This window comes from Urocampus carinirostris, chromosome 2, assembly GCF_059441175.1.
Source record: "Urocampus carinirostris isolate Australia breed hairy pipefish chromosome 2, RoL_Ucar_1.0, whole genome shotgun sequence".
In the NCBI taxonomy this organism is placed as follows: domain Eukaryota; kingdom Metazoa; phylum Chordata; class Actinopteri; order Syngnathiformes; family Syngnathidae; genus Urocampus; species Urocampus carinirostris.
Window position 1 is genome coordinate 67,408,493 of NC_142350.1, and position 16,082 is coordinate 67,424,574.

Here is a 16,082-nt window from a genome sequence, read left to right on the forward strand (position 1 = left end):
AAAGCTAAGGAGACTAAAAGTTGAATATTACCGCTTTTTCCACAGTTGAACTGCCACCAAAATCAATGGGAAATCGTCTTATTCTAACGGGGTGGAAAATTACTTCTGTGTCAAGGGACATTTGAACCAAATAGCAAGTATAAATATAAATCCAGAACATTTAATTGCATAATAAAATCAAGTTTAACTTGGGTTATAAAATTATCAAAGAAAAAAATACTTTATAATTGTATGGCCCACACGTCTTAAGAAAGTTGATTACATTGCACTACAGACACAATAATATTGATCAGGTGTGTCACGAAAATACAAAATAATATCTGAAATGCGTTTGATTTAGGGCTAAATGTTTGCAAACGCTTAAAGTGAATTATTGTTTTAAGTACTTTTTATAAGCATTTTAGTTAAGAGAAAAAAGAGAAAGATGCAGATGTGAAATGTTGCTCCAAACAGAAAGTCACCCATATAGTAGCTGTTTTTAATGAAATCTCTCATCTCATTAGCTGCACCGTTCATCCTCAGTAGGGTTGCGGGGGTGCTGGAGCCCATCCCAGCAATTGGACAGTGGGCAGGGGACACCCTGAACTGGTTGCCAGCCAATTGCAGGGCACACAGGGACAGACAACTCGCTCGCTCATTCACACCTAGGGGACAATTTGGACCGGCCAATCCACCTGAAATGCATGTACTTGGAATGTGGGAGGAAACCCACGCAAGCACGGGAGAACATACAAACTCCGCACAGTAAGTCCGGTAGCTGTATTTGAACCCACACAGGAGGTTCCCAAGACCTTAGAACTGTGCCGCGCACGCGCTAACCACTGCGCCGCAGTGTTGCCCTTATTAATGAAATCGAATTATATAATACCATCTTTTGTGCAGAATCTAGTTTCTGATACCGGAATAAAAATCATGCTTTCTTTTACAGTAATCCCTCGGCTATCGCGGTTAGTGGGATACCAAAACCACCCGCGAAAAGTGAAAATACGCGAAGTAGCGATGCATGAAAATATTGCTCCAAAAATTGTTTTTTTTTTTTTTACTTTTTTTGGTAAATTATTTTATTTTATTATTATCATTTTTCAGACCCGGTTAATGGGGGACCAAAACCACCCGCGAAAAGTGAAAATTCGCAAAGTAGCGACGCCCCTTCAAAAATGCTTTTTTTTTTTTATTATTATTATTTTATTTTATTATTTTTTTTTTTTAGACCCGCGAAGCTCTGAACCCGCGAACGTGGAACCGCAAAGTAGCGAGGTCCCAGTGTATTTCCTTTCTGTTTTATTGTACTACCTAAGAGTAGCCGTCAATCGCTTAACTCCTTATTGCTCATTGGCTGTTGAACCTGCCATATCCAATTAGCTCCAGGTGGGCGTTTCAATGAACACAGACTAGTTTCACTTGCTAATTTCATGTTTGCCAAATGTTGGTGAAAACGGTCTTCTAAAACCAAAATTATTTTTGGGGGTGTATCATTATGAAATGTGAGTATACATAATTCCTGCTTTATCTTTACTCTGCTCAAACGAAATGTTTATGCCGACATTATAGACGCTTGTCGCGATTAGCTAGTTAGCATGCTAACGCTAATTCGGTCATTCTTGTTGTCGTGGTTGAATTCGTATGTTAAATATTGAGGGTTTAAAATATGCTCTCCATTAAAGTAACGCTTTCAATATGCAGTGGACCATGGAATATTCATTTGGACCTATTTTTCCGAGTGGACTGAAGTTGCATTGAGCACCTGGAGCGGACATGTTTTGCCCAAAATGTCACCTCGACATCGGATGAAAAACTCGTGAGTACATTCCAACACAGTGCCATCTTTTGTCTTTAGTTTGAGACATCCTTTTAAAGTTTATATATAATTAATTTGGCATGTATCACAATAAATCCCCAATATAACCAGGTTGGTCAAACTTAACTAAAGGCTAGTGTTATCATGTCAAATAAATCACATTTATTTGTCTCATCTCTCATTAGCTGCACTGCTTATCCTCAGTAGGGTCGCGGGGGTGCTGGAGCCCATCCCAGCAATCATCGGGAGGTGGGCAGGGGACACCCTGAACTGGATGACAGCCAATCACAGGGCACACAGGGACAGACAACTCGCTCGCTCATTCACATCTAGGGACAATTTGGACCGGCCAATCCACCTGAAATGCATGTCTTTGGAATGTGGGAGGAAACCGGAGTGCCCGGAGGAAACCCACGCAAGCACGTGGAGAACATACAAACTCCGTACAGGAAGTTCGGTAGCTGGATTTGAACCCACACAGGAGGTTCCCAAGACCTTAGAACTGTGTCGCACACGTGCTAACCACTGCGCCGCCGTGCTGCCTGCTGCTGTTATCATGTCAAGTAAATCACATTTATTTGTATAGTCAAGTCATTTTAAGCCAAGTCATTTTTATTTGTATAGCCCTTAATCGCAGAGAGTCTCAAAGGGCTGCACAGGTTATTACAGAGACTATTTTTCAGACTACTATTACACCATCCCCTGATCTGAAAGCAACACGAGGGCAAGGAAAAACTCAAAAACCTCAACATGAGGAAAATGAAGAAACCATGAGAAGGGACCGCACATGTGGCATCCCCCTTTCAGGATTACCAGACAGCAAAGGATGTTGCAATCACAAATAATACAGAGATATTGTCCACGAAAAGTATAGGTTATTCATATGCTATAGAGTAGAAGTGTGTTTTAAGCTTAGATTGAAACATTTCCACTGAGGTTGCAGATCGGATCTCAGGGGGGAGAGCATTCCACAGCACCGGGGCCCGGATGGAGAACGCTCTCGAACCAGCGGAACACTTCTTGTCTCCTCGGATCCCCAAAAGACCGCCGCTCTCAGAACGAAGGCTTCAGACCGGAACATAGGGGGAAATCAGAGAACATAGGGAGAAATCAGATCTGAAAGATATGAGGGAGCAAGTCCATGTATGATTTTGTATAATACTAAGAGAACCTTGAAATCACATCTTAGGCTAACAGGGAGCCAATGCAGGTTAGCCCAAATCGGCGTGATGTGATCAGACTTTTTTGTCCTAGTTAAAAGCCTCGCTGCAGCATTTTGTATCAGCTGAAGACTCTTGATTTTGGACTTGGGGAGACCGGAGAGTAGTGCATTACAGTCATCGAGACGGGAGGTAACAAACGCGTGAATTATGATCTCCGCATCCGACTGAGACAGTATAGGACGAATTTTAGCAATGTTGCGAAGATGGAAGAAAGCGGTTCTAGTAATTTTCTTCACATGTGTTTGAAAGGACAGATCGGGGTCAAATATGACACCTACATTTTTAACTGAGTCACTCTGTGTGATTTGACATTTGTCAATGTTCACAGCAGTTTTGGAGAATAAGTCACGGCATTTAGATGGACCAATAACTAACATTGCGGTCTTTTCAGAGTAAAGACGCAAGAAATTGAGTTACATCCACTCTTTTATCTCAGTGAGACAGGCCTCCAAATTTCCACAATTTCAAAGATTCTCCAAGAACTGCTTGGGTGCCCTGATCTCATACCTACATGACGGTAAGTGGCAAAAAATCAACAACATGAAAATAAAAATATAAACCCTTATGAAGGGACCACACATGAGAGGTAATCCCTCCTCCAGGACAACCAGGCTACAATGGATGTTGAGTGGGCACCAGTAGAAAAAAATATAATCAACCATAAACATAGGCATTCATTTATAATTAAGCAAAAGTAGAAGACAACATTGACAGTTTCCAAAACGATCCAAGTGATGCATGCATCAGGTCCAGATTCAATATTATGTGTATCTGCCTGTCTTCTCAAATACTGTAAAATGCATCCCTCGGGCGTATCTTGGAGTGCAGGATGAAAAAAAACAAGCATGGAAGCTGTTTTATAATTCTTATGTAATTTTCTTGTTTTAATAGTAAACAATTAAAGTGTGATAGTCCCAGACAATGTAATGACTCAAAATTGGACCATCTGAGTCTGATTTTCCAATTCCTTCACAAAAAAAAACCCCAACCAAAATGAAGAACTTACCAAGCGATTACCCTTCCTTTCGGTACTTTGCTTCTTTTGTGGTTCAAGCAACGGTCCTCACCCTGGTCTCAACCCTACAGGTTCAGATCCACTATGACCTAGCGACCTGTAGGGCAAGCTGCCCCTTGGCGCCGCTTAGCAAGAGAAGAACAATAAAGAACCAAAACGCTTAGCATGACCGTCTCCTTGGGGACCTTTTACATCAAAAATGTTTTTAGAAAAGTCAGTTCTAGGAGGAGGACAATCTCATCTACTGTACACATTTTTCACGTAATAAGTAAAAGTTATTAGGTTTGCCCATGGAACTATCTTGCTTGCTTATTAGTTGGCTGCCTTGCTAGTTTTTGCATTCGTCTATTTTTTTAGCTGGTTCAAAATAAAATGGGGAGGATTTATATTGTTTTTTGAATATGGTTTCTGAAGGAGGACCAACATCACACAAACACTTTTAATGTTTTATGATGCTGTGAATAAATATTTAATTTGAACTAGGCCTGGGCGATAAAACGACAACGATAATTATCGTCCTGCTATGATAAATAATAAAAATGTTTGCTATGTCGATAATTTCAAGTATAATTACCACCCAACCACCAGAGCAAACGAGGGTGATAATGCAGTGAAATGTAAGTTCCAGACCAAAATTTAGGGGCTGTGGACCAGCCAATCATTTTGCAGATATAGCCGAAGAGCGGCCCACACATAGTCAAAGTGAAAGGACCACAAGATGGTCGAAATGATTAAGGGATAAAGAGACTAAGGATAACACTCAGCAGACCAACTCATCCATCAATCTTCTGCGTCGCTTATCGTCACTACGGTGCTGGAGCCCGAACCAGGCACCTTCAGTCACTGGGTATGGGACACCCTGAACCGGTTGCCAGCCAGTTGCAGGGCACACAGAGACGGACAATCCATACATCCAACAGAGCTTGTACAGTGCTATTTGTCAAAATTCTTCGACGATGTGTCTGGGGCACTTGTAATGTAGATCAGGGGTAGCCAGAACGATTGGTAGGGGGGAGGTTTGGTCATTTTCCTCAGCCAAAACCCAATTTGGAGAAATGTTTTCGATGGATAAAGGAATGCGGGCGGCCTCAGGATCAATTTAACGTGCAAAAGATTGATGGGAACCGGAACAAAGTCTTTGTTCTACAGTTAAGGTTTTAGTTGTGTTACATTGAAGTTTATGCTGCTGTTGGGTCACTTAGTTGCCAGTGAGAGAATATGGTACCGTGAGCTTCTGGCCATAGACTTTGTCTGATGTGACGTCGGTCACTTAGTAGTTGAAAATTGGCGTCTGCAGTGGATCCCAGTATTTAATGTTTAAAATGTATAAATTATATCAAATTTGTTTAAAATTGATAACTTTATGGTATGTGTTTGCACTAATTAGATAAATATCCACGTTAACCGATGCGGTCTACATTTACTGGCATGAAGTTTGTAACACTAGGACAGCAACTTTTAGGATGATAATTTCAGATTCAGATTCAGATTTACTTTATTGTCATTCGTGTACACGTGCATACAGAAAGAAATGTCGATACATCTGACCCGCAGAGTTTCTTTGAACGTCAGCCGGGATAGATAAGATTAACCATGTCTTCGTCAGAATTTTAGGGCAGCAGTTCATCATCTCGCGGTTCGATGCCACTTCCAGTTGTTAAATGGTCCAGTTTATTGTCCAGAGAGCGAACGTTGGAGAGGAAAATGGATGGGAGAGGCGTTTTGCAGGGTTTAGCCTTTAGCCTAGCTGTTAGCCCGGCCCGACAACCTTGCTTCCTCATCCGGCGGTCACGCCGCTGTCCTGCCACTCTGCTTCGCTGCTTTGTAGGCCGCTGGGTCTTGTTGACATAGCAGTCCGTGGCTAATAAACACTCCCGAGTGGTCGTAGCACCGAGCGCTTGATGTCTGGATGATCGCATATCCAGCAAAAAAAACTGCGATCGTATCTTAATCTGCAGTTCGAGCCGACTTTGTGCGCCGTCAAAACTGAGTCGAAGACTGGGTCTTATGGCCGACGTGTAAAAAAACTGTTGCGAGCCGATGCAGCCGAACAGGGGCGCCGCCATATATTTGTCATATGAATTGCAATTTTTTTTCCCCACTATCAAGCATCATGTCTCGTTCCAAACATGTCGTTGGCATCAAGTCGTGCGTTCCAGACAAAACACTCATGCGGGAAAAATCAATAGAAATCTAATCAGACCCCCTAAATCCTCACAACCCCAAGCTGTCAGCCACAAGCCAGATTAATAAATGCATTAATAACAATACGTACAAATTAAACACTCAATGACACAGTCGGGACAAAAGACAGTGGGGGGCCCTGTTTGGACTCGGGAGGAGCAACCTCAATAACTAGCAGAGTGGTCAGACCTTTGAATATATATTTATATATGTGTGTGTATGTGTGTCTGTAGAACAAAGAGTTCACAAAGGCATAGAATAACGCGCATGCATTGGCTAACTGTAACCCAGTGACCTGCTAGCCTTGAAAAGTGAAATGGATTTACTACTCTTTCACCTTTCTACCCTCGGATTGCTTCATTGTAGCCGCTTCGTCTTTATCGCAGCGCTTTGTGCGACTGCGCGTGTAGCCCATTACACAACAAGGTTAGCGGAGACTCTCCTTTCCCCAAGGCCGACTTGCGCTTATTTTTAGTGACACATACACCCACGTGAACAAGCGTGTACAACCACCCGCTTTGCAACAAAACTGTAGATAACGCTCAACAACATAGGAAAGAGCGCGTGAACGTGCATGAACTGAAGGGGGACGACTTGCGATGAAAAAGACATTCAACTTGTGCGTCCATTAATATACACTCACAAAGAACACACTTGCAACGGTTTATCTCCCAAGTAAAAAGCAGCTGATCAAAAAACATTATGACTTTGCCATTATTTTTCTCCAAATCAGGATTAGAAGAAAGAAAAAAAGTTCGCCAAAAGAAAATAATTGCAAACTGAGCGTGAGTCGGCCATTTTGGTTTGGAACCGTTTTGAGCAAATTTAAGGGCTTGTATTTTTATAAACTCAGACTTAGTATACGCATTTTTTTTCCATTTGGTTTTCTCTTTCTTGATCTTTCTGAATTTTATACTCTTGGGTGACTTATAAGTCGTGGTTCATTGTGCTAAAAAAAAAGTCTCTAACTGAACGGGGAGTTGGCCATTTTAAGTAGTTTCATCCAAATTTCAGGGTTTATAAGTCCCACTTCCAGCAATATGTTTTTCGTGATATCATTTAGGTTTTATTGTGTGTTTATTTTTCCCCATAGGTTGGATTATTTGTTGTCTTGGTCCAACTTATATGTACAGTGTATGTATGTATGTATGTGTATATACAGGGAGTGCAGAATTATTAGGCAAATGAGTATTTTGACCACATCATCCTCTTTATGCATGTTGTCTTACTCCAAGCTGTATAGGCTCGAAAGCCTACTACCAATTAAGCATATCAGGTGATGTGCATCTCTGTAATGAGAAGGGGTGTGGTCTAATGACATCAACACCCTATATCAGGTGTGCATAATTATTAGGCAACTTCCTTTCCTTTGGCAAAATGGGTCAGAGGAGGGACTTGACAGGCTCTGAAAAGTCAAAAATAGTGAGATATCTTGCAGAGGGATGCAGCACTCTTAAAATTGCCAAGCTTCTGAAGCGTGATCATCGAACAATCAAGCGTTACATTCAAAATAGTCAACAGGGTCGCAAGAAGCGTGTAGAAAAACCAAGGCGCAAAATAACTGCCCGTGAACTGAGAAAAGTCAAGCGTACAGCTGCCAAGATGCCACTTGCCACCAGTTTTGCCATATTTCAGAGCTGCAACATCACTGGAGTGCCCAAAAGCACAAGGTGTGCAATACTCAGAGACATGGCCAAGGTAAGAAAGGCTGAAAAACGACCACCACTGAACAAGACACACAAGCTGAAACGTCAAGACTGGGCCAAGAAAAATCTCAAGACGGATTTTTCTAAGGTTTTATGGACTGATGAAATGAGAGTGAGTCTTGATGGGCCAGATGGATGGGCCCGTGGCTGGATCGGTAAAGGGCAGAGAGCTCCAGTCCGCCTCAGACGCCAGCAAGGTGGAGGTGGGGTACTGGTATGGGCTGGTATCATCAAAGATGAGCTTGTGGGGCCTTTTCGGGTTGAGGATGGACTCAAGCTCAACTCCCAGTCCTACTGCCAGTTTCTGGAAGACACCTTCTTCAAGCAGTGGTACAGGAAGAAGTCCGCATCCTTCAAGAAAAACATGATTTTCATGCAGGACAACGCTCCATCACACGCATCCAAGTACTCCACAGCGTGGCTGGCAAGAAAGGGTCTAAAAGAAGAAAAACTAATGACATGGCCTCCTTGTTCACCTGATCTGAACCCCATAGAGAACCTGTGGTCCCTCATCAAATGTGAGATTTACAAGGAGTGAAAACAGTACACCTCTCTGAACAGTGTCTGGGAGGCTGTGGTTGCTGCTGCACGCAATGTTGATCGTGAACAGATCAAAGCACTGACAGAATCCATGGATGGCAGGCTTTTGAGTGTCCTTGCAAAGAAAGGTGGCTATATTGGTCACTGATTTGTTTTTGTTTTGTTTTTGAATGTCAGAAATGTATATTTGTGAATGTTGAGCTGTTATATTGGTTTCCCTGATGAAAATAAATAATTGAAATGGGTATACATTTGTTTTTTGTTAAGTTGCCTAATAATTATGCACAGTAATAGTCACCTGCACACACAGATATCCTCCTAAAATAGCTAAAACTAAAAAATCCCCACTCCAACTTCCAAAATATTCAGCTTTGATATTAATGAGACTTTTGGGTTCATTAAGAACATGGTTGTTGTTCAATAATAAAATTAATCCTCAAAAATACAACTTGCCTAATAATTCTGCACTCCCTGTATATATATATATATATATATATATATATATATATATATATATATATATATATATATATATATATAATATGACCATTCAAAAACTATCCGAGACTAATGAACAGCAAACATATACAAGTAGTCCAAAACATCCGAGTTAACATTCAAACAAGTATCAAACCTGATGCGGCCATGGCAATGACCCGACAACCTCTGCTTTCAGAACCAGTCAATACAAGTAGCCTAAATAATGAGGTGCAGACGTGGACACTGATGATCAGGCACAGTTGGGCGCTATCCAGCCTCTCCCCCTTGGCTGGTGCCCTCTTGGGGGTAAATGGGGTGCCAGATCCTGACACCAGGTATTGTAAAACCAAATGCAACCAAATCATGTTTGCCTTTAGTAGCCAATTGAGATTTGAGAAAGAAAAACTACAATTGATGAAAAATTGCAAATAAATTATAATTCTTACCATTACATATTTATTTTGTGAATGTCCTAAAGGAGCTGTACGGAATCAGGAACATTTTTGCTCGCGGCCGCCCTCTCTGGCTTGTCTCTTCTTTGCGGCCTCTGTCGAGTGGGTTCATGACGCTCATGAAAAAGCACGTGCATATTAACAGGCTCCAGACTGATGGAAAATTAAAACAAAAACAGGAATGTTGTACGTGTATTCAAGAGCACAAAAATTATGAGTAATTTGTATTGCAACAAATGCAACGTGTAGAACGGATTGCCCAACTAAACGTTCCATGATCTGGTAGATTAGATAAAAGCTAAAATAAATTTGGGATAATTGTAGATCTGTTCAGGTAGCTAGCAGGATTGATACCAAGTTACAATTCCAGTTGGAATTAAGCACCGGCATTTAATGGGCATCTCCTCTCGAAAATATAAAATACTTCCAATTTTTTATTATTTTTATTTTATAAAATCACATTATTTTTTTCGTCATTTTATCCCTGTGCCGTTGATGCGTGCACCAATAGTAATAATGCACGTGTAACTAGTGCTAGCATATGTCTTGTTTTCGGTAGTTCACGTTCACGTATCCCTTAACCAGCAGGGTCGTAGGGGCATCACTTCCTGTGGTGTGTCTTCAGCAAGTACAGCCTGGTGGTGCCCATTCCTCTCCAGGCTGTAGTGCTTATAACAATTAACTATCAGCTTGGTGTGGTACTTTATGTTCTAGTGCGTAATGTTTTAAAATACCTTGCCTCTCATTAAATGGACTGAAAATTTTGAATCATCATTATACACTAACGAGTAGAAACCTCCTCCTCCCTAATGCGTTTCGCACAAATCAGTTTTGCTCAAAGTAAGATAATAGCAGGGAGTCGTGGTGAAAAGCATAAGGGCTCTTTGAACTCAGTTGGGCATTGTTATAGAAAAAAAGTATCTAAATTTCAACAATTTAAGGATACCTCAAACAATGCCCCCAATTCTAAAATATTATTTCATAAGGGGGTGTTTTTTTAAAATTTAGATGGTCCCCGAATTGCCTTTGATCTGAGACCCAACAAAAATAAGAAATTACTGAATCTGGTAAATTTTGCCCGTCTTTGACCAAAATAATCCTCCAACAGGAGGCAGGAGGTTAACACTAAGTATTTTTTTGTGTTTATTGTTTAAAAAAAAAATATATATTTGCTACTGTAGGGTTTCTTAAGGACTGCCACCCCTGTTGTCACCTGTACAACCACTTCTTCACTCGTGAACCAAACTAGCTTAGACATCCGCACTTATCCAAACCTGATTTTTTTTTTTTCACCGTCCGGATTCAGACCGGTTGGTTAAGTCCACTTCTGAGTATGACAATGCATTTGTGATGATACAAAAAACAAAAGCAAAATTCCTTTAATAAAACTCAATGTCAACAAACATTTTTAGTGATGTCATCAAATGTATTGTGTTTATTCATATCGTCCTTCACGTGTGCCTTGGTTGGGCAGGGATGGGCAGCAGTCACAAGTGCGGTGGCTAAGATGCTGGTAACACACACAAACTGTGTGTACATTTACTGGTTAAAAATAAAATAGAAATTGTCTTTATTGTCATTGATATCTTTGTATGCAACGAGATTAGACATGGCACTCCCGGTTAAAACGTGCAGACATTAAATCCATAACATCATCAGCCTTTTACCATCTCAAAAACATTGCCAGAATCAAAGGTTTACTTTCTAAACAGACTTAGAGAAACTTATCCATGCATTCATCTCTAGCAGGTTAGACTACTGTAACGGCCTTCTGACTGGACTTTCTAAACGAGCTGTAAGACAGCTGCAAAACATCCAGAACGCTGCTGCTCGGGTCCTGACTAGAACCAGGAAGTACGACCATATTAGTCCTGTGCTCAAGTCTTTGCACTGGCTTCCTGTCGCTCAGAGAATAGACTTTAAAACAGCTCTGCTGGTGTATAAGTCTCTTCATGGTCTAGCACCAAAGTACATCTGTGATATGTTGGTCCCATATGAACCATCTCGGACCCTGAGAACCTCAGGGACAGGCCTTCTGCTGGTGCTCAGAGCCGGGACTAAACGGGATGAAGCTGCGTTTCAGTTTTATGCAGCTGAACTCAATAGCAATAGTCTTCCTGATGACGTCAGACAGGCGTCTACTCTGACAATGTTTAAGTCCAGGCTGAAAACAGCTCTGTTCAACTGTGCATACAACCGAAAGGGTTCTATCTGCACTCTTCACTTTTACCTTATTTTAATTCATTGATTTTATTATGTTTTATCTGTGGTTTTAATGCATTTTAAAAACCACATTTTAAATTTTCAATGTCTTTTATTGTGTGTTATTAACCTGTCTGCCATTCCTGTAAAGCACTTTGAATTGCCTTTTGTATGAATTGTGCTATACAAATAAACTTGCCTTGCCTTAAAGGAGAAAAAAAGATAAGGCTATCAGGATACGTAGGCAAAACAATATAATAATAATTACAATGTAGTGCTTAAAAAAACTCGCCTAAGTTATGGAAATAATGCAATGAAAAGGAATTGTTCAGCGTGCTTTGGCGCGTGCCGGCTGCAACAGGAAGAACATTGGCTTCTGTTCGATTCTTTTGGCGGCCTGCCAAGTAACACACACACACATGCATGCACACTCACGCGACCATTCACAGTTTAGCGCTGTGCAGGGATAAGGACTTCCCTCAATCCGTCTGGGTGGTTTTCGCATGTGCATGGTCAGAGAGAGTGGGCAGTGAGGAGGTAAAGTTTAAGTAGTCTACAATCCGACAGGAGAGAGTAAACACTGATAAATGCCAGATGTGTGTTTGTGTGTGTATTTGTTTCCTTCTTAGGCTCGTTTTCAAGTTTTTTACTGCCGTTGACATGTACGCAATAATCTGATTGGAAACAGAATATTGGATTTCTGAAGAAATCCGAATGAGTCGTTTACATGTCTGGCGACAAATGAATACACCGTAAACATGGCATTTGCGAGTATTCCGATCACAAAGTCAAAGCTTGAGCGGTGTCATTACGCAAATGGACGTATTTTCCGCATTTAACTTTCAGCATAAATAAAGGAAGAGTTCATTCATGTCACTCACCAAAATTGGCAAAGTACCGTGCTTGTTTCTTCTGCTTTCCAAAGGAGCTCCATTCTGTGTCTCGTGTGTTTACAAGATGTGCTAGTACGGGTTATCCAAACTCTTTCATTGAATTTATTTATTGAGACTGAGATCTTTAGAGGATTCCTGCTCTCTATACAGTATATAGATAGCTACACCTGTGGCATTTTCGCCATAAAATGGAAATCTACTGGAAAAACAAAAACATGAGGATTTTTTTTAACAAGCAAACAGTTTGCATGTATCATTGGTCTCTGTACTACAAGTCCAAGAATGTATTGGGGCATAAAATTATCCCACATGAGGGAAAACTGTACTTGCGCACAAGTATAACTCAAATTTGTATACATGCACAAACAATGTATCCATTATCTGCACCGCTTATCCTCAGTAGGTTCGCGGGGGTGCAAGGGTCCATCCCAGTCATCTCCAGGCAGTGGGCAGGAGATGGCATCCTGAACTGGTTGCCAGCCAGTCGCAGGGCACACAGAGACGGACCTCTCACTCGCTTAGTCACAATTTGGACTGCCCAATTAACTTGACATGAATGTTAATTTTGGAATGTGAAAGGAAACTGGAGTGCCCGGAGGAAACCCACGCAAGCACGAGAGGAACATTCAAACTATGTACAGAAAAGACTGGTACCTGGATTCAAACCCATGACTCTGCTGCAGACGCAATAACTTCTTAGCTGCTATACACGCATGAGTACATGTAAAATAGACTCACCAATGCAATCAAGATACTCATGGTCTGACTACGACCCTATTCGGATTATTCTGCGCCTTTGCATGGCTTTACGTTTCGAAATACTGGCAATATTGGGTTTCTAATTGGATTGTTTCCTGTAAATTTACCCACGGTGGGGACCAGTAGTCTTTCTTAAGACATGTTTGTGTCTTGATGTGACACCTTATTTTTAGGGTTAAGACTTGTTCTTAGTTGAATTTTAATACGGATTGTGATTTTGGTTGTAATTAGGCAATCAATTCCAACTTTTAAAGTGGACGCAGCGGCTCGCAGCTCTTCAGCTAATTTTCTATTTATTACTGTTCTGTTGTCATTTTTGCTTTCCTTTCTGGACACATGCGTGGCCAATAATACCTATAATCGGGGGGAACTTATACAATTGGGTCTGCGTCTAAATTTCGACTTTGGGCACTTTTTATACCACCTTTGATATTCCACAAGAGATACAAAGCGATGCAGGATCTCCGTGGGTGGCCAACCCACTTACGAAGCGACTGAGACGGCGTAGGGATCGTAAACAAAAGCGGGGCTGTCGATCGGGCAAGTGTGCTAAGCTAAGGGAGCTACATCGGCGAAACGGCAGAGAAGGACACGAAGATGATGGCATTGTGCCTAATTCCACCAATATTTCTTCATCGATCTTGCCTGTCAACCGACGTCTAAGACCCTCTTCCCCCTGAGATCCGATCTGCAACCTCAGTTGAAATGTTTAAATCTAAGCTTAAAACACACTTCTACTCCATAGCATATGAATAACCTGTATTTTTGTTGACAATATCTGTGTATTACTTGTTATTGCAACATCCGTTGCAGCCTGGTCATCCTGGAAGGGGGATTATCACACGTGCACTCCCTTCTCAAGGTTTCTTCATTTTCCTCATGTTAAGGTTTTGAGTTTTTCCTTGCCCTCATGTAGGTTTTAGATCAGGGGATGGTGTAATAATAGTCTGTGGTTTGTATTCTATTTATGATTAAGGGATATACAAATAAAAATGACTTGACTTTACTGGAATGTCTCTCTTAGAATCGAAAAACAAAACTGCACACACACACACACTCTCCCCGGCACTAAAACACTTCCGATCCCCCCCCCCGAAACTTTTCCATCACATCCATCGTCCCACACAAACTTCCACCACTTTGATGAGGTGTATGTAAGTGTGTGTGTGCGGGGGGGGACCCTGATCTGTTTTGCGTAAAGATCAGACGAGGGGGCTCGTGGGCAAAACGGAAGTGGGAGCCACACAGCTTGAAGAAGGGAGGTTGAAAGAGGGAAAAGGAAGACCATCAAATGTAAAAAATGGCTTCGGATGAAGACACTATGTGAAAGTTGCTTATTGCTCAATTCGGGGTGTTTTGATGCTTTTATCCAAAGGCGTTTGATATCATTGATATGAACATGAAGTAAACAAAAAATTTGCAATAACTCACTGGTTGATTGTCTGGCGGTGACCGACGCTGGGGGCCCGTCGCCATGGCAACCGGCCTGGTGACACATCCGCCGTCTGGCCTGTGGTTTCCTCTCAAGTGGTCAACATGGATGCCCCCCCACTCGCAGTCCAAACACTTGCAGACACACGCACACAATCTAGTTCTTGAAGTCAATCCCACGTACAGAAATACACAAACGTATTCTCTCGCACACATTCCCACACGCACTTTCCCTGTGAAGAAAAGAACCCGAGACACAATGGCTGTCTCTAAAACACACGAAGGCCTTGTACCTGTCACACTTGCATGCACGGTTGCACATACAGTTGTACACATCTTCTTTTCTTTCTCTTTCTCTTTTCCTTTTTCAGTTGACTGGATTAGGACACTTGGAAATGTCAAGCTCAGTCACTTTCTTTTGCTCTCCCTCCTTTTTTTCTCTTCCTCACCTTCTTTCTGGCTGTTTTTCCCACCGGCAGGCTGACGAGAAGTGTCGGTATCAAGCTAAGTCAATTATATTTTCTTTTATTTGTTTCCTTTTTTTTGTATTACTGTGTTTTTTTTTTCTCCCTCTTTCTCTGTTCCTCTAACTTTTTTTCTGTTTCTTTCTGTCCCTCTCTCATTTTTTATATCTGTCTCTTTCTCTCTGTATCTGTCTCTCTTTCTCACTTTTTTTTCTTCCTGTTTTTTATTTTTCTCTTCCTCATCCCCTCTTTCTCCTGGTTCTCTTTCTTTTGTTGTCTTTTTCTCATTCTCTTCTTATCATTCTCAGGCACCTTGCATGGCTGACTCCCTATGGGTGTGTGCATGTATGTGTGAATGGTTAAGTGTGAAGCACATTGTAAAGCGATTTGGGAGGTCTTCATTGACTTGAAAAGCGCTATATAAATGCAGACCATTTACCATTTTACTTGTTCTTTCTTTAAACCCCTGCCGTTAATACCACTTTTCTTTTTCGCCTTCTTAATTTTCGGTTGTCTCTCACTTTCTTTCTCTGGTTCACTTTCTCTTCCTACTCTTTTTCCCCAGTTTTCTTCCCCTCTCTCTCGCTCTCTCTTTTTCTCCCTCTCTTTTCCCCCCTCTAATTCTCTCCTCATTCTCCACTTTCTTACCTTTCTACCTATCATTTCTCTCTCTCCCCATTTCCTTCTTATTTTCCCATTGTTTTGTTTACCCTTCTCATTCTCCATTTTCTCATTCTCCAGCTTTCTCACTCTCTCTTGCCTTTCCTTCAGTCTTCTCTCTTACTCTTCTCTTATAGTCTTCTCTCTTTCCCTCTGATTTCATTATCTTCCCTCTCTGTCCCTTTTTTTAAACTGTTTTCTGCCTCTCTTTCCTTTTCTGTATTTGTCTTTCTCTTCCTTTATTCTGACACTGTATCTCTTTTACTCCTCTATCT

At 41.4% G+C, this 16,082-nt stretch overlaps 1 long non-coding RNA gene across 3 annotated transcripts in view; it reads left to right on the top strand.

Moving 5' to 3' along the window:
* Positions 1-1,383: 1,383 nt before the first annotated feature.
* Positions 1,384-16,082, top strand: part of LOC148373078 (uncharacterized) — a 98,597-nt gene continuing 83,898 nt past the window's right edge. The window contains exons 1-4 of one of the 3 annotated variants that reach the window (XR_015849667.1): positions 1,384-1,484; positions 1,684-1,798; positions 3,413-3,538; positions 9,143-9,282. This is a non-coding gene — a long non-coding RNA (uncharacterized LOC148373078). Of the gene's footprint in view, positions 1,485-1,683; positions 1,799-3,412; positions 3,539-4,107; positions 4,385-9,142; positions 9,283-16,082 lie in introns of those variants that run through there. The other 2 variants (XR_015849668.1, XR_015849669.1) reach the window with 2 other exon arrangements.